The sequence below is a fragment of the Ursus arctos genome, unplaced genomic scaffold (genome assembly GCF_023065955.2).
Source record: "Ursus arctos isolate Adak ecotype North America unplaced genomic scaffold, UrsArc2.0 scaffold_36, whole genome shotgun sequence".
NCBI lineage: Eukaryota > Metazoa > Chordata > Mammalia > Carnivora > Ursidae > Ursus > Ursus arctos.
This window is the reverse complement of record NW_026623050.1, coordinates 11,388,167-11,415,540: the sequence shown is the minus strand read 5'-3', so window position 1 is coordinate 11,415,540 and position 27,374 is coordinate 11,388,167. Positions and strand designations below refer to the sequence as shown.

General features: G+C 39.7%; 1 long non-coding RNA gene across 2 annotated transcripts in view; it reads right to left on the bottom strand.

Annotated features, from left to right (window-relative positions):
- The window catches only part of LOC113269567 (uncharacterized), a 74,771-nt gene extending 47,656 nt beyond the window's left edge, over positions 1-27,115 (bottom strand). Inside the window, exons 1-4 of one of the 2 annotated variants that reach the window (XR_008957093.1) lie at positions 26,103-27,115; positions 20,948-20,997; positions 15,393-15,478; positions 1,192-4,581 (exon numbers count right to left, since the gene is read on the bottom strand). This is a non-coding gene — a long non-coding RNA (uncharacterized LOC113269567). Of the gene's footprint in view, positions 1-1,191; positions 4,582-15,392; positions 15,479-20,947; positions 20,998-26,102 lie in introns of those variants that run through there. The other variant, XR_008957094.1, reaches the window with a different exon arrangement.
- Between the last annotated feature and the right edge of the window lie 259 nt (positions 27,116-27,374).

The window sequence follows — 27,374 nt, the reverse complement described above, 5'->3', positions numbered from 1 at the left end:
AGTAAGTGGTTTTGGCCCTTGACGAAGCTGCTAAAGGTCCCAGAACTGTGGCCGGGACAAAATAAGCACAAAAAAAATATATTCTCCTTTCTACCTAATCTCTAGAACTATACACCGGTACGGAATGGGTCAGTTTATTGGTCTAGTTTTGCTTTGGCTTCAGTCAAGCCCCTTGGAATTTTTATAAAGGGTTCCTTCCCAGGTCCTACCTAAGGTTCCCCAGTACAGAGATGGCTACTTGCTTAGGGAAAACTGCTTCATTGCTATTAACATATAAAGTTAATTCGATTTTCTACTTGTAGATTTTCACCCTGAGGTCATTTACGAGTTTAACTATCTAATCATATAGACCTTATAATCTAACTACAGACGCTGAATCAGTTTTTTCCAAATTATTAGTTTATTTACCTATTGTAATGAAAACCAAGCTTCTTTGATGTATAATTATGATAGGAAATTATTGGTCTGCAGCAAGCATCCTAGAGAGTGAAGGAAACACATGGTGTTAACGATTTCTCTAAATTGAGTCCATTGAAAGAATCAGAGAAATCTGTTTACTTTCTTTTATTTTTTTTAATTAAAAAATGGCTTTCAATCACAATCATTTGGATAGGTCTTCCCATCCACATCTCTAATAATTCTCAACACCAGCTAAGGAATTGAAAAGAAGACAGTGGTGTTAACTATCTGGGATGATGAGTAACAAAGTCTGAATTCACCAGCATTTCCCCCTAGGATTCTTTATTCAGACTTTCTTCCATAACTCTCTTAAAACTCCGTCTTTTTATTCTTAGAACCCAGGAGACACAGAAAAACCCCAGGTGCCTTATTTGCCATCTAATTCCTATTAATGCTCCTTCTACTAGAAAAGATAGTTGAGAGTTAACAGCATCCATGTGGGTCTATAGTCAAGAATACTCTATGGAAGATACAGAGAACAGTTTGGTGGTTGCCAGAAATGGGAGGAGGAGGGAGTGAAGATACAAATTGACAGTTAGAAAATAAGTAAGTCATGGGAATGTTATATACAACATGGCAACTAGAGTTAATAATACACTATTGCATATTTGAAAGTTGCTAACAGAATACATCCTAAAAGTTCTCATCACAAGAAAAAAAAATTCTGTGACTATGCATAGTGGACGGATGTTAACTAGATTTATTGTGGTGATCTTTCACAATATATACAAATACGGAATTATTATGTTGTACACCTGAAACTAATACAGTGTATGTCAATTATACCTCAATAAAAAGAAGTTAAAAAAAGAATATTCTATGGACGATAATAACTTACATGTATAAGTCCCTTTGTAATTTAAAAAGCACTTTTACAACCATCTTCTTTGCTTCTCTTAATAACTTAATATGGCAGGGATTATTAGCTCAGATTTAAAGACAAGATTGAGACTCAAGGAGATTAACTGACCTGTTCAAGGTCACAAGGTCAAAAGGTGGTAAAGACAAGAACCCAGGTCTTCCAACACCCAGTTCAATGCATCATCGCTATACTATACCGTCCTAATGAAATAGGTTCTCGGCTGCTAAATGTACCTGCAGGATAGCCACTGCATGAGGTCTATATTGTAGAGGGCAGATATCACAGGGTGAAGAAAAGAATTATTGGTAAAGCCTGAAGAAAGAACCAGCAACAGAGTTCTATAATTTCCTCAGTGGGTTATTTCTTTCAAAAATAAAAAAGAGGCACCATTATGCATAGTATAATGAATTTTAAAGTGACTCTAGCACCCCTTCTCTTTTCCCTGTGACCTCATTCTTTCTCTTAATCAGTTCTGAGATTGACTTTGCAGTTCTGAGTTCAATTAGCCAGGCTGGATGGGTATGTTAATACCTTGCTATTCAAGGAGAAGCCCATGGATGACAGATGGGTAACATGGGTATCATTTGGGAGCTTGTTAGAAATGCAGATTCTTAAGTCAGCTTCTCACCCCAAAATTATTGAATCAGAATCTACATTTTAACAAGATTCCCCAAGTGATTCATGTGCACCCTTAAGTTTGAGAAACACTGTTAATATATACTTGCAGATGTGTGTCAATATCATTCTGAAAAGAGGTGTCATACTAGCATGTTCATTAGCAAACAAATAGTCGGGTTCAGTAAATGAATAGTGTGAAGTGACAGATAATCAAAGATGGGTGAAAATCAAAATATTTGACTTAGGTTCGTGCTAAATCAGCAAGTCCAAACGACTGTGAGATATTAAATCATGCCAGTTATCATTAAAATGTACAACTTTCATTCCAAATAAGTTTCTCAATTAGCATTGGCAAAAAATATGGGGAAACTTTCCATTTCCATATCCCCTTTACAAGCACAGAACAAGAAAATGTTACCATCTGTAAAGGAGCACACAGTCACCTAACCATGTATTTCTCTGCCCTGGCTATTTATGAAAATAACCTGAGGAGCTTTTAAAACCTGTGGGGGCCCGACCTCCAGACATTCTTTTTTTTTTTTTTTTAAAAGATTTTATTTATTTATTTGACAGAGATAGAGACAGGCATCGAGAGAGGGAACACAAGCAGGGGGAGTGGGAGAGGAAGAAGCAGGCTCATAGCAGAAGAGCCTGATGTGGGGCTCGATCCCAGATTGCCGGGATCACGCCCTGAGCTGAAGGCAGACACTTAACCGCTGTGCCACACAGGCGCCCCAAACCTCCAGACATTCTGATTTACTTATCTAAGATAAGGACCTGGGCGCCCATGATTTGAATATGCAGCCAGCATTGAGAACCACTGACTACCTAATCCTTCATTCCATAGATGAGGAAACTGGGGTTAATAAAATGGTACCAATATAGCTTAAATATAATGTTTTTCAAAAATAAGTAAATAGTTATTTCTGAAACCTGAAACTCATTGACCAAGTGAAGTCTGACTGTTCGGACAACTGTTAACCATCTCTCCCTCTCTCTTTGCTTTATTATTATTTTTTAAGAACTAAAGGTCTTCTTTATCCTTGCATTAACTCTGTGAACATGGGTTAACCCATCTAACCTTTCTTTGAAAAAATTACCAGCAAAATATTTATCCACAGGAGCTGACACGGCAAATTTCAAAAGAATAAAATTTGACTCCCACTTTTAAACTTGTTCTCACAGATCTTCAGCATGTATTCACATAGTGAGAAGAACTATTTTAAGTAGCTTACAAAATTAAAAACCAAACAATGATTAAAATCTAAGAGGTAACCTCTGAAACTAATAATACAGTGTATGTTAATTAAATTGAATTTAAATAAAAAATTTTTAAAAATCTTAAGAGAAAATAAATCTATAGTTCTGTACTGTAATATTGTGAGTATAATTGGACCCATGCAGTTCAAACCTATGTTGTTCAAGAGTCAACTGTATTTAATTCCACTGAACTATACAACTAAATATGGTTAAAATGGCAAATTTTATGTTATGTACATTTAACCACAATAAAAGAAAAAGTGGGGGTTATTTAAGTTTCAAGCCTCTAAAATAGAAGGATAAATCAAAGCCAGCCTTTGGAATACACTATTTGCATCTTACTTTTACCTTATGACAAAATGTCTATATAATTTACCAAAAAAAAAAATCTTTAATAGTATTCAGTTCTACATAAATACGTGTATGTATTAGTATTCAGTTCTACACACACAAATGTATGACTTGTTGGAAGTTACATTCCCTTTCTCTTAACCACCCCCAACTACTGAATAAAAGTATTTCTAAAAATACACATTAAAAAATCTGAGAGGTGGGCATCTGGGTGGCTCAATCAGTTGGGCATCTGCCTTCAGCTCGGGTCATGATCTTGGGGTCCTGGGATCGAGTCCCGCATCAGGCTCTCTGCTCCTTGGGGAGTCTGCTTCTCCCTCTTACTCTCCCTCTGTGTTCTCTCTCCCCCCCCTCAAATAAATAAAATCTCTAAAAAAAATCTGAGAGGTCAATAGGTGCTAAGGTAATTTTCAAAAAAGGCTGTATTTCTTCGACTTCCCTCCCACCAACAGTGACTTCCCTCCCACCAACAGTAGGGTTCCATTGACACTGAGAGGCTGTGATTGCTTTAGCAATCCTGTAAAGGGCCAGACAGTTAACATCTTAGGCTTTGCAGACCATACGGTCTCTGTTGCAACTACTCAACTCTGCATCGTAGCACAAAAGTAGCCATAGACAAAGTGCAAACGAATGGACATGGCTATGCTCCAACAACACTATTTACAACGACAGGTGGCAGGCTGGATTTGGCAGGAGGCCACAGTTCACTGATTTCTGCAACAGAGTATGGAAGAAATGCCATGTGACTTCTGAAAGTAGGTCATAAAAGGCCCTACAGCGTACACCTGGGTCTCCTGGAACACTCAGTCTCAGGAAGTTCCCTCTTGGAACTTAGCCACCACCCCATAAGAAGCCCAAGCCAGAGAGAGAAACTGGCCCTAGGTAAGTGATCTGGTCAACAGCCCCGGCTGAGCCCAGCCTTTGTGTCATCGCAGCCCAGGTGCTGGCAAGTGAGTGAAGAAGTCTCCTGATGATTCCAGTTGCCAGCTGTTCAAGTCACCACTCAACACTGAGTCTTCCTGGCTGAGGCCCTGGACAGAGTGGAACAGAGACAAAACATTCCCACCAGGCCCTATCAGAATTCTCTGTGGATAGTAAAACTGCTGTTTTCATGTTGCTAGGTTTGGAGCTGGTTTGTTATGCAGCAATAGTAACTAGAACAGACGATGACTAAAAAAATTCTTAAGATCACGGGTGGAAGGCTAAAAATCTCAGAAACCTGGAGTTAACATACTCCATTGAAAATATTTATGCTTTTTTAAAAAAAATTATGCTTTTAAGTCATAAGCCTAACGAAACTTGCAATATCTTTTCCATATGAATAAACATTCTGGAGTAACACATGAAACGTAGTTGCCAACCAATTTGGGATTGTCCTTTGACAATGGCTTTATGGCTGGTTCATAAAACAAATCTGGGACTAGTTACCAACTAATCATTAAATATCTGATTGAAGATAATAAACAATTATGATCAGCTAATTTAGTCCAACTGGCCAAACTAGTTCCTGTGTATGTGTAGAATGCTGACTGCTTGACTGAGCTGTGGTTGCAGACATGTTTTACATAATACTAAAGCAAAATTTACATAGCTAGTCGATACTAGAAAAGTTTTTTAACTTTAAGCAATATAGTCTATGCTCTAGTTGCAGGTAAATTATTATAAAATCTAACCTACTAGATATTCACTAATGCTGAACTTTAGGGATACATGGATTAACAATTTGCTAACAATTTGGCTGTAAGTGTTTAAACTCCCCACCCCCACCCCACCCTGAACGAGCAAGGCCCTGGAGGAGGTTCCCCCCACACCACCAAGCAATGCTCTGGACACCAGGTAGGTATTCTACAGTTCAAATCAATTCTGAACTATCTACCTAGAGAGAGACTCAGATTCCAAAGGGACGGGGATCAATCTCAAAAGACCACCCTCCACTTCTGAAGCCAATTACAAGCTCAGGTTAACACCAGTGCTTCTGGCCAACCAGTTATAGATTGGAGGTTCCAAAGGTCCACCTGCTGGATTTCAGATGCCAGACGCCAAGTCCAGGTTGCTAGCTGTGCTTCTTAGCAACTGGCTATAAATCAGAGGTTCTCCTGACCTCTACCCTTTCAGATTCAACTTATTAGCTAGAATGGCTCACAAAACTCAGGGAAACATTTACATACATTTACCAGTTTATTATAAAAGAATATGATAAAGGATACAGATGAACATCCAGATGGAAGAGATGTTAGGGCAAGGTATATGGCAAGGGACGTGGAGCTTCTATGCCCAGCCTGGGTGTGCTCCTCTCCCAGCACCTCCCTGTGTACACCAACCTGGAAGCTATCCAAATTCTGTCCGTTTCTAGATTTTTATGGAGACTTCATGACATGGCATGGATGATTAAATCATCAGCCTTTGGAGATCAATTCAACCCCCAGCCCCTCTCCTCTACCAGGATGTATGGCCCCATTCTTGGGTGACCCAGGGGCATTCCAAAAGCCACCTCATTAACATAACAAGAGCTACCTTTATCCTCTTAAGAAATCCCACAGGTTTTAGAAGTTCTGTGCTAGAAACAGGACAAAGACCAAATACATAGTATTTTCTTATTATGATTCATAGTATCACAGGAAGGAAGTCACTAAAAGATGACGCTGCTTAAAAAAAAAAAGGCGACCTTGTTTCCTGAAATTATGGAATCATTCTCGCACTCGTTTGCTGTAGCTGGCAGGTCTCATGCCCAGTACTCTTATTAGCCTCCCATGGTTAAATCCTGGCAACTAGTTGCTATCTAGTAATAGTCGACACTTTGCCAGCCTTAACAAATGATAAGTATATAGGCAAACTACCCATAGGTGGGACATCAACTGCTAGTTGAAGAATCAAACTATTAAGTTAGAACAAGATTTCTGACAACTTTGGCACTATTGACATTCAGATCCCGCACATCTGACATAATTCTTTGTTGTGGGTCTGTCCTCTACACTGCACGATGTTTACTAGCACCACTGGTCTCTGCCCCCTAGGTGCCAGTAGTGTCCCCCACCTCAAGTCATGACAATCGAAAATGTCTCCAGATGTTGCGAAATGTCCTCTGGGGATAAAATTACCCCCAGTTGAGAACCCCTGGCTTAGAAATATAATTATCCATGTGGTGTTCTTTCTGCTTCCTTTCTTAGAAGACATACCAGGGGATTACTACTGGGGGAGGATGTGGCTATTCTTTTTGGTAATAGACTTAAAGTGTGGGACTGAGGTCTCATAGGAACAACGACCAGGGGCCTCCCTCAGTTCCTTGCCGCATTGACTTTTCCATGGTGTGGCTCAAAAGAAGACAGCTGACTTCATCAGAACAAGGAAGCAAGAGAACAAGAAAGACAGCAAGCAAGACCAACTCAGTCTTTTATAACCTGATCTCGGAAGTGATATCCATCACTTCTGCCTTATTCCATTCATTAGAAGCAAGGCACTAGGGCCAGCCCACACCCAGGCAGGATCATTGTGGGTCAATTTAGAAGCCTGATTACACCAGGATGGAAGGAAGGTTAAAAAAACAAACAAAAAAAATTTTTTTTTAATATTTTCATGTCAAAAAAGGTCTTTTTTCCTATTCTCCTATTTAATCAATAGTCAGGCATAGAATTCTAAGTTGAAGGTGCTGGGCTGGCTTTCCTCCCCATCCCTACTAAGGGTGGGCTGCCCTGAGAAGATAGGATGGGCAGAGCTGGGCCTGCGAGGCAAGGACACCTAACTCCTTCACAGCCCCCACAGGCACAAGGAAGAGCCAGACCTGGTCTCTCCAGGTGCCCCAGGGAAGCCTGGCCAAATGCTTCAGTAGATGAAGAATTATAGAAGAGCAGACTTAAAGGATAAAACCTAGAAGAGACAACATTATTGATTATGCGCCCAACACTTTGAGACCCCCTAAGATCTGCAGACCTTGTCCCTATGGAACAAATTTTTATCTGATGAATCATCCAAACAATCTGCATAATAGACACAGAAAACAAATAAAACAATTGAGTGGAGATGAAATCAGGATACTGAAATATAAAACCAAAACAAACAAGAAAAAAATTGACAAAATTTCAGTCCAGGAATAAAACAATAAAGACAAAAGCAACAGCGATGCTTAGAACCCCAAAGCAGGAGGGAAAGAACTAGATGAAGACATTTTGCCTTTAACCCTTGAAGAGAAGGAAAACAATTCCTAAAATCTTTATTTGAAGTTTTGGTTCTTATGTAAACAAAACCTACCTCTGGATGGACCTGAGGCTGATGAAATCCCGAGAAGTCTTTAAGCTCCTGATGACTTTCAAGCATTGCTGATGTGTGGGATAAATTCTGGTGAAGAGGTCCTGAGAAATTTTAATAGATTTCCTGCAACCATTTGTTTTATGTTTAGATGGTATAAATAGAGACACAAATATTAGATGGAGTAACTATGGCTGGCTAAGAATCCGTCCCTCTGCCGTGCTGTCAACAGATTTTTATTCTATTTTTGTCATTGTTGTTCTTAAAAATATCCTATCGTAACCTTTACAAAAAAGTCCTATCTTTTGTAAGAGCCCTTGGACAAAATTCCCACAGGACACATCTTGGATGTTTTCTTTGCAGCTAGCAGCTTGACCGCAGTGTTGCATTCACTAATGAGGTGATGGAAAATGTTAAAGCTTCCCATGGATTTTCATTTGAGGAAGCCATAAATTTTGAAAACCAACTTGATAGTCAAACAAAACTCCCTGGGAAATTCCACAGAGCTCACCAAGGTAACCTGGAGTCTCAACTAACCTCTGAGAATTACTCTAAAGGGTCCCTAAGTGTTCCAACAATGGAAGACATTACTCAAGAACTTAAAGATATATTCTCACAATACCCCAAAGCTGGTAAACATTGATCTTGCATACTGTCATGGGACAGCTCAAATTCAACATATCAGAGAAACACCATGCTGACTTGTACAGAAGTGACTTAGCCAATCCTGACACACTCTCAGCCCAGTTTCACTGGTAGAAAATCAAGTAGAAACACAGAAGGAAAGAGGTAGAGCTTCCATCCACTACTTAGGAAGCCCTCCATATGCCTGACCCCAAGTTTCTCCCTAATGCTTATGCATTGCTGAAAGTCGTGTGTATTCTTCCTGTGATGAAGTTTGAGAATGAGTGCTGTGAAAATGCTCAAAAGCATTCCTGAGGAAGACTTTGACAGAATGAAGGTCAAGTAACTTGGCTTTGCTTAACATAAACTCTTATATAAAACATGACCTGGATTTAATGGTAGATACACATATAAACTCTATACAAACAAGTCAGTGCTTCCTGCAGGTAATTCATAAACCATAGAAAGTACCTAAGAGAATGTTAAAAAATAGGTTTCCCCCTGGGGTGCCTGGGGGGTAAGTCGGTTGAGCACCTGCCTTCAGTTCAGGTCACACGGTCAGCTCCCTGCTCAGTGGGGAGTCTGCTTCTGCCTCTGCCCCTTCCCCTCCCTGCTTGTGCACTCTCTCTCAAATAAGTAAGATCTTTTTTTTTTTTTTAAGATTTTTACTTATTCATTTGAGAGAGAGAGAGAACACGAGCGGCGAGAAGGGGCAGAGGAAAAGGGAGAAGCAGACTCCCTGCTGAGCAGGGAGCCCAACATGCGGCTCCATCCCAGGACCCTGGGATCATGGCCTGAGCCAAAGGCAGACGCTCAGCCAACTGAGCCACCCAGGTGCCCAACAAGTAAAATCTTAAAAAAAAAGGGGGGGGGGGGTTTCTCCTTACTTAGTATTTGGTGGAAAAGCTGTAAGGTGTATGTAGGCCACTTAATCACTGAGTATCTTTGCCTATAAGCCTCTTATTGAATACATTAGCCATTGATAATCTATCTATGCAATGCTCACACCTTGAAGATTTATCTGTTCTTCCAGAAGATAGTATTCCAAGCACGAAGTTTCGTTTCTGCATGATCTCTGGTTCTGGCACTCTAGAAATGCTTAAAGTCATTTTGGATATGGCATTATTATCACTGTGGATCCAACTGTATTATCACTTCTTTGAAGGAACAAATTTTGAGGAGGTGTAGGAGGAAAGAACAGATTCTATAAAATATTACAATGAATCTCACAACTGAGCTTTGACTAGTTGGGGTTTTAAGTATATTGTTAAAGATTTGTAATGTACAGTTAATGGAAGCATCAGACATAGAGAAACTGTGAGCTCATTAAATAAGAGTGTCAGTACAGGGTTTGTCTTTATCATGTGAACTTAAAGGAACAAGTTACAGTTGAAGTTCAAATGGGAGAGCCTGCCATTCTTGTTCCATATCTGGTTGTTGCTATTTATTACTTTATTAAGCTACACCTTCCTGAGTCCTAAGCTTTTTTTTTTTTTTTTTTTAAAGATTTTATTTATTTATTCGACAGAGATAGAGACAGCCAGCGAGAGAGGGAACACAAGCAGGGGGAGTGGGAGAGGAAGAAGCAGGCTCCCAGCAGAGGAGCCCGATGCGGGGCTCGATCCCGTAACGCTGGGATCACGCCCTGAGCCGAAGGCAGATGCTTTAACCGCTGTGCCACCCAGGCACCCCGAGTCCTAAGCTTTTAATCAGGTATATATTAAACACTTCTGTTTCATGATCAAAATAAAATCAGAGACCATGGATTCTGAGAACTGGTCTCTTTTTTTATCTTTTTCTGTGACTGTATCTACTTCCTCATCTTGACCTGGAAAACTCACAAAAATAAGAGTTTTGTGGTTTATCTAGGATTAATAATAGAAAATATTACTATTATTTTTAGTGAGGAAAATCAATTTTATTTAAATCTAAATAAGTGAATTTTTATTTCATCTTATTTCAGTGAAATATGGGTGGTTGTTGTTTTTTCAACTTTGTTTTAAAAAAAAACATTATGGGGGCGCCTGGATGGCTCAGTCATTAAGCCGTCTGCCTTCAGATCCAGTCATGATCCCAGGGTTATGGGACTGAGCCCCGCATCAGGCTCCCTGCTCGGTGGGAGGCCTGCTTCTCCCTCTCCCATGCCCCCTGCTTGTGTTCTCTCTCTCGCTGTCTCTCTGTCAAAAAAAACAGATAAAATCTTTAAAAAAAAAATAAAAAATAAAAAACCATTATGCCCAGATGGGCTCACTGGTGAATCCTACTAAACTTTTAAGGCAGAAATTACACCAATTCCCCATCCTCTCATCCTGAAAACAGAAGCAGAGAGAATACTTCCTAACTGATTCTGTGAGGCCAGAATTACTCCAATACCAAAATCAAAGACATTGCAAGAAAAGGAAATTATAGACAGACTCTCATGAATATAGATGTAAAAATATTTAACAAAATATTAGTAAGCCAAATCAAATAATGTATTAAAGAGAATTACATGCCATGACCAAATGAGATTTATCCCAGGTAATCAGTTATATAATCCATCACATCAACAGGCCAAAGAAAATGACATTATCATATCAATAGATGCAGAGCATTTGACAAATCCCACACCCATTCCTGATAAAATCTTTCAGAAAATTAGGAACAGAGGAAAGCTTCCTCAACTCGATAAAGAACATCTACAGAAACCTATAACTAACATCATACTTAATGGTGAGAACTAGACGCTTTCTCACAAAGATCAGGAAGAAGACAAGGATGTCCCTTTTCACCACTCCTTTTCAGCACCACTCTGGAAGTCCTTGCTAATGCACCAAGGCAAGAAGAAGAAACACAATGTAAACAAATTGGGAAGGAAGGAATAAAACCGTATTTGTTCACAAAGTGATTGCCATGTAGAAAATCTAAAAGAATCAACAGAAAAACTCCTGGAACTGTCAAGCAATTATATAGCAAGGATGCGAATACAAGCTTTATATACAAAAGCCAATCACTTCCCTATATACCAGCAATGAAGAAGTGGATCTTGAAATAAAGCAAGGTTCTAAATGGCTATGCAATTATCCCAATGTCATTTATTTACTTACTATTTTCCACATTGCTTTGGAATGATGCCTGCGTCATACACAAAATTCTCATATACATTTTCAATTTTTAGACTCTCAATACTATTCTATTTAAGTGCAGATTTCTGCATAATATACCAAACTATTTTTATCATTGTAACTTTATGATTATATATCTTATTGGGTCAGTGTAGTTACCTATTGCTGCATAGCAAATTACCACAAAATGTAGCATCTTAAAACAACATTTATTATCTCATACAATGTCTAAGGGCCAGGCATCTGGGAGTAGTTTAGCTGGGTGGCTCTGGCTGTCTCTCACAAGGTTGCTGTGGAGGTCCTGGGTGGGGCTGCAGTCATTTCAAGGCTCGACTGGGGTTGAAGAACTCACTTCTTTTTTTTTTTTTTTTTTTAAGATTTTATTTATTTATTTGACAGAGATAGAGACAGCCAGCGAGAGAGAGAACACAAGCAGGGGGAGCAGGAGAGGAAGAAGCAGGCTCATAGTGGAGGAGCCTGACGTGGGGCGGGATCCCGTAACGCCAGGATCACGCCCTGAGCCGAAGGCAGATGCTTAACCGCTGCGCCACCCAGGCACCCCGAAGAACTCACTTCTAAGCTCACTCACATTGTTGACAGGTATCAGTCCCTCACTTGATGTTGGCCAGAGGTTTTAGTTCCTTGCCGTGTAGGTCTCTCCCCAGGGCTGCTAACAACACGGCAGCTTGCTTCCTCCAGGGGAGAGACTGGGGAGTGGGAGGATATCCAAGACAGAAGCCAGTCTTTTAATCTAATCTTGAAAATGACATACCATTAGTTCTGCCATAAGCTGGTCAGACCAACACTGGTTTAATAGGGTTTCAGATTTAACAAATAAAAAAAAGCGGGATTCTCAGTTAAACTTGATTTTCAGATAAACAACAAAACTTTTTATTACAACTAAGTCCCATGCAGTACTAAAGATACACTTATACTAAAAATTATGCATTGCTGATTCAAATTCAGATTTAGTTGGGCATTCAGTATTTCATCTGTCAACCTTACCCTGGTACAGTGTGGGAGGGGCAACAGAACGGTGTGAAAACCAGAAGACAGAGATCATTGAGTCCATCTTGGAGACTGGCTACCAGAGCTAAGTCTTCCCTTGTAAGTCTTTAATTGTTTTTTCTGATCAATTTCATGTAATTATTCTTCTAGTTGAGCTGAAAATCAAGTTGCCAAAAAAATGCATTTATAGTTTTTATTGGGATTTCATTGAATCTGCAGATCAATGCAGGAGAAATATATATAGTATAGAATCTTCTGATCAAGACTTTTTACATCCTCTACTAAGTTTTGTATTTTTCTTCATCTAGATTCCACATATTTCCTATTAGGGTTTGGTGGTGGTGTTGCTTTGATTTGTGATTGTCATAATTTTACCTATGATATGTTTGAACTGGTTGTAGTTGAAATACAAAAATGCTACTGATTTTTATACATTTATTTTCTAAGGCTGCCTTATCAAATACTCTATTATTTCTAATAACTTTTAAGTTGATTCTCTTAGGTTTTCCAGATATATTATAATGTCATCTGCAAATAATGATAATTTTCCACCTCCTTTTCAGTATTTAAGCCTCTTATTTTTTGTTATTTTGACTGACTACACTATAAAGCAGCTATCATTTTTTTTTTAAGATTTTATTTATTTATTTGACAGAGATAGAGACAGCCAGCGAGAGAGGGAACACAAGCAGGGGGAGAGGAAGAAGCAGGCTCATAGCAGAGGAGCCTGACATGGGGCTCGATCCCAAAACGGCGGGATCACGCCCTGAGCCGAAGGCAGGCGCTTAACCGCTGTGCCACCCAGGCGCCCCCAAAGCAGCTATCATTTTTTTAAAATGATTTATCCATTTATTTTAGAGACAGAGCACAAGCGGGGGGGTGGGGAACAGAGGAGAGGGAGAGAGAATCCCAAGCAGACTCCGCTGAGCATGGAGCCAAACAAGGGGTTCGATCCCATAACCCCAAGATCACAACCCAAGCTGAAATCAACAAACACTCAACCAACTAAGCCATCTAGGTGCCCCCCCCCTTTTTTTTAAGTAGACTCCACTTCCAGCACAGAGCCTGATGCAGGGCTCAAACTCACAACTCTGAGATCAGGATCTGAGCTGAAATCAAGAGTTAGGTCACCCAACCAATTGAGCCACCTAGGTGTCCCAAGCAGTAATCATTTTTATGAGAAAAACTTGGGACTAGGAAAAGTTTTTTTTGTTTTTAAGATTTATTTATTTATTTATTTATTTGAGAGAGAGAAACTGTGAGGGGGTGGGGGGAGAGGCAGAAGGAGAGAGAGAACATCAACCAGATGACTGCTGAGCAGGGGAGTCTGATATGGGGCTCGGTCTCTGGCCCCAAGATCATTACCTGAGCCGAAACCAAGAGTTGGACATTCAACGGACTGAGCCACCCAGGCATCCCTAGGAAAAGTCTTTAGAACTGAGGGGAAGTATTATATGGGAAAACTATTCTACACATTTTATAATTTAGATTGAGGTATAAATGCGCTATGATGTTTCCAAACTACCCTCCCCAAATGCCTTGAACCAAAACTTGCTACATAAAAAACTTCCCGGAATTTTAGTTTAAATATCCCATATCTGCATTGCTTTGAAAGAACTTGCAACAGAGTCTGACTTCCAGATGGCAGCCTGACTTTTTCCTTACTTAACATTTCAGGCAAAATGTTCAAGGGGGACTTTTCATAGTACTTTAGACACGTCACTTCCCAAAGAACTCACTACCTAACAAGCTTTGGATCAGAATCACACATGTAAAGATAAGTAAGAACAGAGTCCTCTGCAAAACCAGAATACAGGCCACAGCACAAAGACAATTTAACCTAACAGGGGAAAAATGAGAGACTCAGCTCTCAGGGGAACGCTATATCTTTTGCCAGGAATTGGTGCCCATCCTTTTTTTCCCGGTGCACATTCTTTAACAACAGCTGTTAACAATCTTGAGCATTGGGAGTGTCGGATTTCTTTACCGGGGAAATGCTTAGGAGTAGCAGTCTGGTGAGAAGGGAAGCTATAGGACTTGCTTTAACTTCATGCTACTTCCGCATAGTAAGCATGCTGTTTTTACTTAGATTGCACACTACGCAATGATAAAAATAATGTTTTCTAAAGATGTTTTTATTTGTAATTAATAAACTTTTTTCTTTGTAGATATTAATTATGATTCTGAAGGAGGATTGTGGGGTTTGTGAAAACTGGTAAGGGGAGCTAAGGCTCTCCTAGGCCATTCCTTTATATATATAGCATTACCAAGGCTATATATAGCACCGTTCTACACTGTATAAAAGTTAAAAAGATATAATTCTTACCTTCAAAAAAGCACAGTCCAAAGGTGCAAGCAAACAGGTGCAGAGAATATGTAAAGAGTGAATCAAAGAAGACGAGTGGGGTAACTACTGATTGTAAGCACAGTACAGAATACTCAACCTCTAGGGTACAAATGAAAACATTGATATTGAGGGCTAAGTTGATTTTAAACTTTGCCTTAACATGGTGTTAATGATGGCAAAATATTCCAGTGCAGTGGGGCATGTGCCTTTTTCTAACACACCCAGTGATATGGTCCTAAGCCGTGATGAGTTTGGAGAGGTACCTACTTCCAGGCCCCAGGTTATGTAACAACTTTTTGGGAAATAGGTAATATGAGTTATTTCAGAACCTATGCAGAGTTCAACTGAGGGCTGAAGCCTGGAAAATGATCCAGATGGAGTGGCTTCATTCCAACACGTATTTATTGAGTACCTATGTATTAGGCATCATGTTGGGGACAAAACATGGTCTCTATCTTCAGAGAAAAGGGAAGAAGTTTTCATCTCTGTCATCTCAGAATCACACTCAGGATCTCACCTGTACATAGCAATTTGAGATGATCCATCAAAATGAGTGGTCTTGCATTTCTAGAAGCTTCTTCTCTTTAAGATTTTGTCTTCCTTCTGAACAGAGTACAAAAAATAAAATGGAAAATGTGCTCTGTCCTGTTCTCTCTTTTTTTAAGCTTTTATCTTTAAGCAATCTCTACACACAACTTGGGGCTTGAACTCACAACCCCCAGATCAAGGGTCACACGTTCTACTGATTGAGCCAGCCACGCACCTGTCCTGTTCTCTTTAACTCTCAAATGCCCAGCAAAAAAACCAAAAACCAAAACAAAACAAAAAAAAAACCCCAAAACACTGAAAATTTAAGCTGATTTTGCTATTGCTCAGAAGGAGTGAGTTAACAGCAATTTTTATCTAAACGAACGCCAACTGTAAGCCAATTTAAACCAAATATGCCAGTCCAAACCATTCTATTGGGCAGTAGACTGGTGCAAACTCCATCCTAGCCTGATTAAATGACATCCACCAGAACCCAAATGCCTGGGGAGGAGCAACTTAATTAACATTTTTCACTGAAATCTTGATTCTTATCTACCGTCCTATCCTCCAAAACCTCTCTTTCCCAAAGTCTTCTCCACCTGAGAAAATGCCAACCCATGCCCCCAGCCACTTGCTCAACCCAGATATGTTAATGCATCTGCTCTCTGACCTCCCACATCCAATGACCAAGCCCTTCAATTCTACCTCCAATACATCGCGAATTCATCTTCTTCTCTTTCCCCTAACACCACACTAATCTAAGTCATCTGCTTCTCCCACCTACACAATTGGCCTGCTTACTTTCACCCTGACCTCTATCAAATTCCTCAGATAGATATGTGATTTAACCTAACTTGTTTTTTTCTGGATATTTCTCCCTTCAGAATGTAAGCTCCTTGAAGACAAAGACCAGGTCTGATTTTTTTCTCTGGGGTATTGCTAATGCCTAGCATATAGTAGGCATCAATAAAACTTGAGAGAATGAATGCATGAGTGCTTTGTAGAATCCCTGCATAATAGGAGTCCTCCTCTGTAAAACAGACAGTTAGAGCTCAGAGTCCATTCTCCTAAAAGTCTTTTTCCCTTTGGAGCCTCATGAACCAACTCCTCAAGGATAGTTGAGTCTTTTTGCTTCCTTCAGGCAGATTGTATGGTGACCTTTTAGCAGAGCCTTTTAGGAAGAAATCAGGAGTGAGAGCTCTAAATAAGAGCACGACTAGATGGAAATAATCCAAACCGAGCCTACGTCTTTTCTAAAGCTTTGGAAAGATGCGGAGAAATTTTATTTTATTTATTTTTATTTATCTTTTTAAGGTTTTTGTTTGTTTATTTTGGGCTTTTTTTGTGTGTGTTTTTTTAATAAAATTTTTTATTATGTTAGTCACCATATAGTACATCCTTAGTTTTCAATGTAATGTTCCGTGATTCATTAGTTGCATATAACACCCAGTGCACCATGCAATATGTGCCCTCCTTGATACCCATCACCAGCCTATTCCAGTCCCCGCCCCCCCCCCCAGCCCTCAGTATAGAAGTGGAGAAATTTTAAAAGATAAACACCATCTTAGAAATAGAGCCTTTGAGGAAATACTGCCATCTGGTGGCAATAATCTTAATCTGCAGGCAACCAAGACCTTTCCCCTTGGCCTTAGATTCATCTAAATTTTTCTGAAATTTTACAACCTTGACTTTAACTTTGGTATGAGTCTCCTTTAATTCATCATGCCTTCTCTTCTGGAAATGTATGCCCTTCAGTTCTGGGAAATTTCCTGGAGTTACTTCTTTGATGTTTTTCTCCTCACCATTTTCCCTGTTCTCATTTTGTTTGGAATTCCTGTAACTTGGATATTAGATCTCCTGAATTGATCTTTTTTTAACTTTTTAATCCTTTTTCTTCCACTTTCCCCTCTAGTTTTTGTGGGGTTTTCTGTACTACTTTTTAAGAAGTGATGATTTTGGGTCCACCAAAACATTGCTAAAAAAGCTGTTGATAAAACAAAGATGAGCTTATTCCTACTGAAGTAAGGGACAGTGCTAACTTGACTGTCTACTAGTGGCCTCTCAGAGGGGGAAGGGCAAAGTCAAGATATTCGGAGGTTTTGAAGCCTAGTTTAAGGCAGGTCTTTCAACGCTACCACTTGATTCAGATAGAACAGAGATAATAGTTCAGGGATGGTGTACACAGCAAGCAAGGATTTTGAGATGAGGGATTGGAGTCTTGAGGAACAAACTGATGCTATTGGTTAGCTAACCAGTTTGATATTCCTTTAAATGGGCTTCCTGGGGAAGGAAACTCCCAGAGCAAAGTTATTTACATCTTCATTGCTCTGTGAAAGAGTTCCTTATAATAATAAAGTTATATTGGCGACAAGACTGAAATAATAGTTCTATAAATGTAAACAGTAAGTTGTGTGAGTATAGCTGGTTTCAGTTCGCAGGGGTCTTCTCACCTTATTTTTCTTCCTTTTTGTTGAACTTTTCACTTCTACTATACTCTTTTCAATTTATAAGCAACTTTTTTCTTCTGAATGTTCCTTTTAAATATGTTCTTTCTTTTGTGGGACAAAGGTTTTGAAGCAAGTTTTCCTACCAACTTCATAGCCACTATTTTCTCTGAGTTCCTTTTTGTTCCTTTTGGTCTCTCTCATGCTGGAGGCTTTCCTTGACTATCTGAGGGCGAGCCTTGGCCGTCTATTTAAGAGAGTAAGGCCCATAGTAAGGGTGAGGCAGGGTAGGAGGTTGGGCCACTCAGTGGAGGATGATCTTATTAGGACTGCGGGATTTTGCCCCTCTTGGGCTGGAAAGTTTTCCCAGTGAGGAATTATCGAGTTACCTGTGGATGGAGGAGGAAATGGAGTAAGCCCGGTTGCCAGCATTCTCAGAGTTAAGCTGGAAGAGGGGGCTGATAGGTCTTGCCATCTAATATTGACTTTCATGTAATTCCCATTTTCAGTAGAATATCTCTGTCTTCAGCTATGCTTCATATTTTTTCTCACAAACACTCCCCCTTCCAGAGGTATCTAGTACCTTCAGGACCTAAGCTTTCCCAGGGGGTTCTGAGAATTGGCTTGCTCTGGCTTACCTTACTAATAGCTTAGTGAGCTATTACTCTGCAGTCAGTTCCCACACTTCTACCTGCTTTACAACTTCCAAAATGTGGTTGCTGTCATCTAGTCACCCAAAAATTATGCATTTTGAGCTTATTGTCTTTTTAGAGGACTTTGGATAAGCAACAGAGATAAATAAATGTGTTTACTTGATCCCATTTAAGTAGGAGTCTGCATTATATTCCTAAGGTCCCCTCTAATTCTAAACTCTTTTGTTTTAAGTGCATTTTCATTAAAGCAAGAATAACATAGCTGGGAATGATACTGAAGCAAGTACAACTCAGGAATCTCATGTCCAAATGCATGAGGAGAAAAGAGGTAATTGGCTTTTCTTTTCAGTAATCAATCTAGGGAAGCTTCAAGGAAGAAGCAAAATTTGAGGAACTATTTATATAAGAAATGTACATCTTGCAACAGAGCAGATGAAAACATCTTTTAATAACTGAACCTGAAACTTTACGTATACATTTTAAGAGCAGCAGGGGTGGAACAAAAAAGAAATTGAGGGAGCCTGCAGCTAGCTCATTCTTGATTCAGAGTGCAACAGGAACCTACCATCAGGCTTCAGGCAGTGAGAGGGTATGAGTAAGGCAGTAAAAGGAAAGACAGAGGAAACTGTGGTATCTGCTGGAAGGATAAACTGAAGGAGAAAGAGACAATACAAACAAAACAAAACAAAACCAGAAATTTTTTTTAAAGAAACAGAAAAGTCAATCTTCTAAAATTCATAGGGAATTTTAGGGGGCCTTGCATAGCCAAAACAATACTGAGAAAGAAGAACAAAGCTGGAGGACTCCCTTCCCAATTTCAAATTTTACTACATGGCTACAGTAGTTTAAAATCTGTGTGGTACTGGTATAAGGATAAACAAATAGACCAATGAAATATAACTGAGAATCCAGAAACAAACCCATACATCTAGGGCCAACTGACTTTCAACAAGGATGCCAAGACCATTCAATGAGGAAAGAATAGTTTCTTCAATAAATGGTGCTGGCGCAACTGGATATCCATACTCCTATCTCATAAAAAATTTACTCAAAATGGATCAACAACCTAAATATAAAAGCTAAAACTATAAAACTCTTAGGAAAAAAAAAAACTATGGGTAAGTCTTCATGACTTTGGATTCTGAATGGATTCTTAGACATGACATCAAAAGCACAAGCAACAACAACAACAAAAGATACATTAAACTTCATCAAAATTAAAATCTTTTGTGCATAAAGGACATTATCAGGAAAATGAAAAGACAGGCCCTAATAGAGCTAAAGAACCAGGCCTGTCTTGTGCCTTAAGGACCTACTTTGGGGGACACTGTGTCCCATGGGGACATGAGGTCTCCTTTGGGATTTCATTGCAAAGTGCATGATTTACCTCCTCACAAAAATAAAAAACAGTACAGAAGAAGAAGAAGGAGGAGGAGGAGGAGGAGGAGGAGGAGGAGGAGGAGGAGGAGGAGGAGGAAGAGAAAAGAAAGAAAAAAACGAGAAGACCCACAGAATAGGAGAAAAAATTTGCAAATTATGTGTCTGATAAAGGGTCTAGTGTTCAGAATACACGAAGAACTGTTACAACTCAACCACAAAAAGATAAGCAACCCAAAGTAAAATTGTGCAAAGAACTTGAATAGACATTGCTTCAAAGAAGTTATATCAATGCCAACAAGCACAGGAAAAGATGCTCAACATCACTGGTCTTTAGGGAAATGCAAATGAAAACCACAATGAGATACCATTCTAAGCCCACCATATGACTATTTTTAAAATGGAAAATAAATTCTGATGAGGATAGGGAGAAAATGGAATCCTTGTATATTGCTGGTGGAAATGTGACAGAGGGCAACTGCTATGAAAGCCAGTTTGAAGGTTCCTCAAAACGTTAAGCATAGACTTACCATATGACCCAGCAATCCCATTCTTAAGTGTATAGGCAGAAGAATTGAAAACAGGGGCTCAAACAAGTACAGATACATGCATATATTCATACCAGCATTACTCACAATAGCCAAAAGGTAGAAACAGTCCAAATGTCCTCTGACAGATGAGTGGATAAACAAACTATGGTATACCCGTATGATGGAATTCTATTCAGCCGTAAGAAGGAATGAAGTATTGATACATGCTACAACGTGAAGGAACCTCAAAAACACTAGGCTTAGTGGAAGAAACCAGACCCAAAAGGCCACTTGTTATCTAATTTTAGTTACACGAAATAGCTAGAACAGGTAAATCTAGACAGACAGAAATCAGTTTGGTGGTAGCCAGGGACTCAGGGGAGGGAAGAGTGAGGAGTGACAATGGGTACAGGGTTTTCTTTGGGGGTAATGAAAATGTCTTAGAACTTGACAGAGGTGGTGATTTAACATCATGAATGTTCTAAATGTCACTGAATTGTATACTTTAAAATGGTTAATTTTATGTTATGTGAATCTTACCTTAATTTTCAAAAGAATAGAGGAGATGCTGAAGGACTCACCAAAAAAGCCTTAGGAGTAAGACAGAAAAACAAATAAAAAATAGTGAAACAAATACAAAGCAGAAACAAAACAAGGAGGCATAAAACAGATAATTTCTTCTTGGAAGCAACAATGGCTGTGAACATTCTTAGCTCAAAAAAAGGGGGCAGAATGTACATAATCACAAAAAAGGCAAATGAATTTTCTAATTAGCAGAGCTCTGGGAATGCTGGTTGGACAGGTGAGACACACGCTTATCATTTTAAGTTCACTAAGATACTAAAGGGCAATAAACCTAAGTGAAGTAGAGACAGGGAAGAACTCTGCTTTTCTGAGAACTTAGGGAATTTGAAAAGATAGCTCAGATTGGTTTGAAAAGTGGTTACAGAGTAGACTAGAAAAGAAAAACCATTGCAGTAAGGATTAGGACTTACAGAGATATAACGTAAGATAGGAAGATAGTGAATATCTAACACAGACTACTAAAGCTTGAAAACCTACACCAATCTAAGTACTTTGAGAGGAAACCTGAATTGTATTACAACTGTACGTTCATGTATACCGTGTACAGTATATACACACACTGCAGTACATGTGCTTTCAAGCTCTATGGGTTGAACAACAGACGGGAAAATCTGAAGATTTATGAAGCAGTAATCTAACTTTTTAAAAAACATTTATTCATTTTAGAGGGAGAGAGAAATTGTATGCATGTGCTATTGGGGGGAGGGGCAGAGGGAGAGAATCTCAAGCAGATTCGGTGTTGAGCAAGGCTGGCCCAATGTGGGGCTTGATCTCAGGACCTTGAGATCATGACCTGAGCAGAAATCAAGAGTCTTATGCTTAACCAACTGAGTCACCCAGGTACCCCAGCAGTAATCTAACATTTTATTCTCAGAAAAGGTTGAAAGGTTAAATTAATGAGTGTATAAAGGTATGCTTACAAATGTTCATTGCAGCATTGATTATATTAGCAAAATAACTGATTCAAAGTAAATATTCACTAGTATGGGAATGGATATTTTATGGTAACCATACGAGAAATATTACGGAGACATTAAAAAGGGTGAGGCAGATTTTTACATATTGGTTTAGAAAGAGGTTCAAAACATAACTAAGTGGGGAAAAAAAGGCATACTGTAGAGTAAGATATGGAAAAGGGTTTCCATTTTGTGAAACCAAAGAAAACAAAAAGCCCCAAGGAACAAAATTCAATAAATGTTTGTGTTAGCCTAGAAGAAATCTAGAAGACTGCACACCCAACTATAAACAGCAGTTACCTCAGATGGTAATGGCTGGGAGGCTGCTTAAGTTAACATAAGTAAAGCCCTTAGAACAGTGCCTGGCACATAACTGGTATTTATTATGCGTTAACCACAATCATTTTTCCTTTATATACTTTGACACTGAATTATTACAAAAGTTACTTTTGTAATTAAAAAAAATGTTCACAGAATGACAGAAAAACAAATGGCTAAAAACATATAAAAAGATGCTCAGTCTCATTAAGATTCAAGAAAGTACAAATTAAAATAACAGTATCATTTTCTGCCCATCAGGTTGGCAAAAAGGGAAAAAGTTTATAATATCCACTTCGGTGAAAATTTTACTAAACGAGCATTATCACGCACAAGAAAATCAATTTGTATCATACCTAAGTTTAAAACCTGTATATCGTGTGATCCAGAAACTTCACTTCTAGAAATCAATCCGAAAGATATAGTTGCCATACACACAAAGTGATATGTATAAGGATATTCACCATTTAGCAGTGAAAAACTGGAAATAATCTAATGTCCACCGATGAAATGAAGATACATGGAATTATGCAGTCATCAAAAAGAATGAGATCTCTATGTATCAATACGGAAAACTCTCTAAGAAGTAAGAAAGTTAGTTGTGAATCTGTGCCAGTTATTGATTTATTGCCTCTCAGCTCCAAATCTATCCTTCATAGCCCTGTTTTGTGATACTGGCTGTTACATTTTTCCTTTGCCAGCTGATACAATTTTAAGCTCCATCAGTAGGGGGCGCTAGAGGGACACTGCAGGAGGAAGGGGGATTCTCTTCCTGGTTCCTAGATGCTCTCCTCATTTTTCCCTTTGTATTGGGGGAATACCTAGTGGTGCTTGCCTACCACTAAGTTTCAACAGCACCCCAAGCAGGCAGCTTCCCAGTGAGTTTCAACAGCATTCCTGTATCTTTCCATTTAGTTGCGCCAGCATCCTTGCGAGCAGCCTCCCAGAATCTCAGTAGCTTCCTAATGAGTTTGTCTGCACTCCCAACTCAACAGTCCAGCCTGCTTTCCTGCATGCCAGTCTCAACAGGCAGCAATTCATCAAACTTCGTCATCCAGTGACATCATCTGTAATATGCTCTCCCACAAAGTCCAATCATCAGCCTTGGAGAAAAGGGACCTCTTCCAAATTCATTCCTTCCTTGAGCACTTTGCCTCAACCTTAGAAGTAGTGGCTGCTCCCTAAACCTGTTATTGTATTGTTTTAGAGTTCTTTTTACCCCTTAGTAGTTAATTCCATTACTAGTTAATAATTCTCTATATTAAACTTTCTCTATTGAATGTGTGGTTTCTGTCTCCTGAGACTCTCACTGATGAAACATCTCATTTATGTTTTAAAAAACTGTGTGTGTGCATACACACTTATGTAAATGTATAGATGACATGGAATATACCAAATTATTAACAGTGATTATTGAGGAAAAATGAGTGGGATTGCAAGTATAGGGTTAAAGAGGATTTTCTCATTTACTCTATATACTTGTCATTTTAATTTTTTACAATAAACATTAATTCAGGTAGTATATAATTCAAAACAAATATATATAAAACGTATAAAATACATATATCATGTCAATTTCTGGGGATTAAAATACAGTATTAGGGGACTGCTTCATGACTGAGGGTTGCTCTTGGAAAGATACACTAATTATAAATAGAAAAAATGATAAATTGGGGCACCTGGCTGGCTCAGTAGGTACAACACGTGACTCTTGATCTCAGGGTTGTTAAGTTCCAGCCCCACGTTGGGTGTAAAGATTACTTAAAAATAAAATCTTTGAGGGGGTGCCTGGGTGGCTCAGTCAGTTAATCGTCTGCCTTCAGCTTGGGTCATGACCTCGGGGTCCTGGGATTGTGCTCTGCGTCAGGTTCCCTGCTCAGTGGAGAGTCTGCATTTCCCTCTCTCTATGCCTGCTGCTCCCCTGCTTGTGCTCGCTCTCTTCCTTGCTCTCTCTAAATAAATACCTAAATAATAAAATAAAATCTTTGGAAAAAATGATAAATTATAAAAAAGCAATGAAGAGGGACGCCTGGGTGGCTCAGTTGAGCATCTGCCCTTGGCTCAGGTCATGATCTCAGGGTCCTAGGATACAGCCCTGCTTAGTCCGGTTCCCTGCTTAGTGGGGAGTTGGCTTCTTCCTCTCTCTCTGCCTCTCCCCCCACTTGTGTTCTCTCGCTCTCTCCCAAACAAATAAAGTCTTTTAAAAAAGGCAATGAATCGTGTGGAAAAGACAAATTCTACGTGATAAGGATTTGAGATTATTGCATAATTTCATGAGATGTCAGAAATTATGGCACTGCTCACTGTGTCAAGGGTTGCACATGCAAGAAAAATGGTAATAGGAAGATGACCAGCTCCAGCCTCACTATATTAATAAGCAGAAGTTAGTACCTAGAATACAAGAAGATTATTTACAGGTTTAGAGCTTGCCCAAGCCTCACCTAAAACTTTGGAGGCCTTGAGTTGAGGGAAAGGCAAACAGTAAGCCCTGAAGTGCTAACAACTATCATTCCAATAATTTCCAGCTGTATTTCTCAACTTCCTCCCACCCCTGCCTAATTGCCTATTCCACAGTAGCCATGACAAAATCTAGTCAGAGTTGTAAAGTCAGCATTCCCTAACTCAGCAGGGACCCCAAAATATAAATTTTTCTTGAAACTGAAGTGTTTTATAGAATCAATCTGAGGGAATGAACTCGAAGTAGTGAAGCATATTTATATGCCATTCATATATGGTACACATAACTGAACTTGCAAAAAATAAAAAGAGCTTTAGTCTTAAGTGGAAACTGTGGTGTGAAGAAAAAAAGCACTCAAGTGAATTAGAATCACAGTCCTAATACTATCTAGTATTTCTTTTTACTCAATTAGTTAAGCAGATGGGTTTTAAAGTCAGATTTCCTGGGATCAAATCCCAGCTGTAGCACATATTAGCAGATTAATCACGATTAGCCTTTTTTTTTTTTTCTCATTTGTAAAAAGGGGACAAGCGCACCTCCAGCCTTGGTTTTTGAAGAACATATAAGATATGCACAGTATTTGGTACTTACTAAGATCTCAATACATGTCACTTTCACTCACTTTATGAGTCTCAGGGGGTTTTTTTACCTAAAAATGAGGGGTCCCTACTAGATTATCTCAAAAGCCCCTTTCCTGCTTTACCAATCTACAAGTCTAGAAATCAAGAATAGCTTTTTTAGTGGAGTTGGGATGGAAGGAGGTAGTACTACAGAAAATAGTCTAACATGAAAGTCAATGAAAGAAGTCTTATCAGAAAGGCAGCAGATAATTCAGTAGAAACTGTCTTCAGGGAGTTCACGTCAAGAGAATTGTATCATAGGAGTCAAAGTGCCAGGTATCCTGTAAAGGCAGAGGTAAGAAGAGAATGCCTTTCTCAAGACTGGAGGGTGCACAGGTGATCTTGCATCTGCTGATCTGGTTGTCTAGGCCCAGTCCTTTGAGAAGAATGACAGTCCCACTCAGAGGGGCTAAGGAAAAATCCCTCTATCAGTCACCTCTTCAAAGGCCAGACCTCACCTCTGCACTCAAATTAATTTGCATGCGTCAGTTTGATGCAAAAGGGGCGGTTAACTCTGTGATCAGACCGGCCCAAGCTACAGCGGACTCCCAACACACTCCCAGGCTTTGCTTTACTGACCCACTCGGACTGAAGCCCTGGGCATCCCACACTCGGGTGGGTTATTTTATTCTTCCCTTTACCTATTCAGTGTCCCGCCTGCATTCTCCTTCCCTTGTCCTTAAGTCCCCTCACCGCGCCGCTCCCCCCACATCTCTCCCTCCCCGTGCCCATTTCTTCGGTCCCTCTCAAGCTCCCACCTTCTCTTTCTTCTCGCATTGCTTCCTATCGCTCAACTTCCGACGTTCATATTTCACCTCTTTCCAGTTTTTCCCCCGCCCGGTTCAGGCTCTTTTCCCGCGCTCACCCTTGTCTAGCTGACCGCGGCTCGCCTACCCACGCAGGATTGAAGGCTGGAGGGTGAGCTGCGCAGAGGCCCCGCCCAGGGTGCGTGCCGCCTCGGTTCTCCCGCCCCCTGAAGGCGGGGCCCGAGAGCGATTGGTTCGCATGGTGCACCTCCCAGGTCTGGGAGTTCTTCCCTACCAACCTGGGCGTGTTCGGACCACTTCCGCCCCTCGCCAGGAACGCACGCCTTCCGCTCGCAAGTTGGCGGCGAAGGGTTTGACTTGTTCTTGCTGGGATTGTGCGCGGTTTCGATGTATTCTTTCAACTTTTCTGTCTGTTCTGCAGGCGGCGTTTCTAGGATGCGTGCTGTTTCTTGACTACGCCCAGATTTGCTTTAAATAGGAGACCGAATTAGAAAGCCGGCCCTTCCTCTCCAAACTTCCTACTTGTTCATTTTTAGCCAGATTTCTAAAGTCCAACAAACTCATTCGTAGCCATGGACTGAGCTCCGTGATAGTACTAAGAGTGGCTAATACTCCAAACTTACTGTGCGACAGCTACTATTATCAGATGCTTTGTAAGAATTAGCTCACATTTCTGTAAGACAGACATATATTATCCCCGTTTTACAGATGAGGACACTAAGTTACAGAGAAGTATCTTCCTCAAGATCAGCTATTATTGCAGCTATTAAGTGGCAGTTAGAATTAGAACCAAGTAGTCGGACTCCACTAAACCAAACTGTAACAACTGCCTTTGGGACCCTAGGATAAACCCGCTGCAACTCAAGAAGCAAAATTTTGAGGCTTACCTCTTCCTGAGTCAGATTTAGAAGACATGGAGGAGGAAGGATGAGGATGGGAAAGAAGACCAAGAGATTCTTTGTTTTGGCGCTATGTTCTCTGACCTTAGTGAACTGGAGGTTAAGGTGGATTCATTACGTGTATATACAGTATGTGGATATCCTTTTGAAATCATTCTTTAAAGGCAACTTGCTAAAATATTAAGAGGAAAAAACTATTAAATGATCTCTTATTAAAATGGAGAAAACATAGCTCTCTAATACTAAAATATAGTATTATGTTTATTTCAAGAGAATGTGTCACGGGAGTCAAAGTGCCACATATCCTGAAAAGGAGCCTGGATATTCCTTAGGGGTTTATAAGTAGACAGTATTTTTGTTTCTG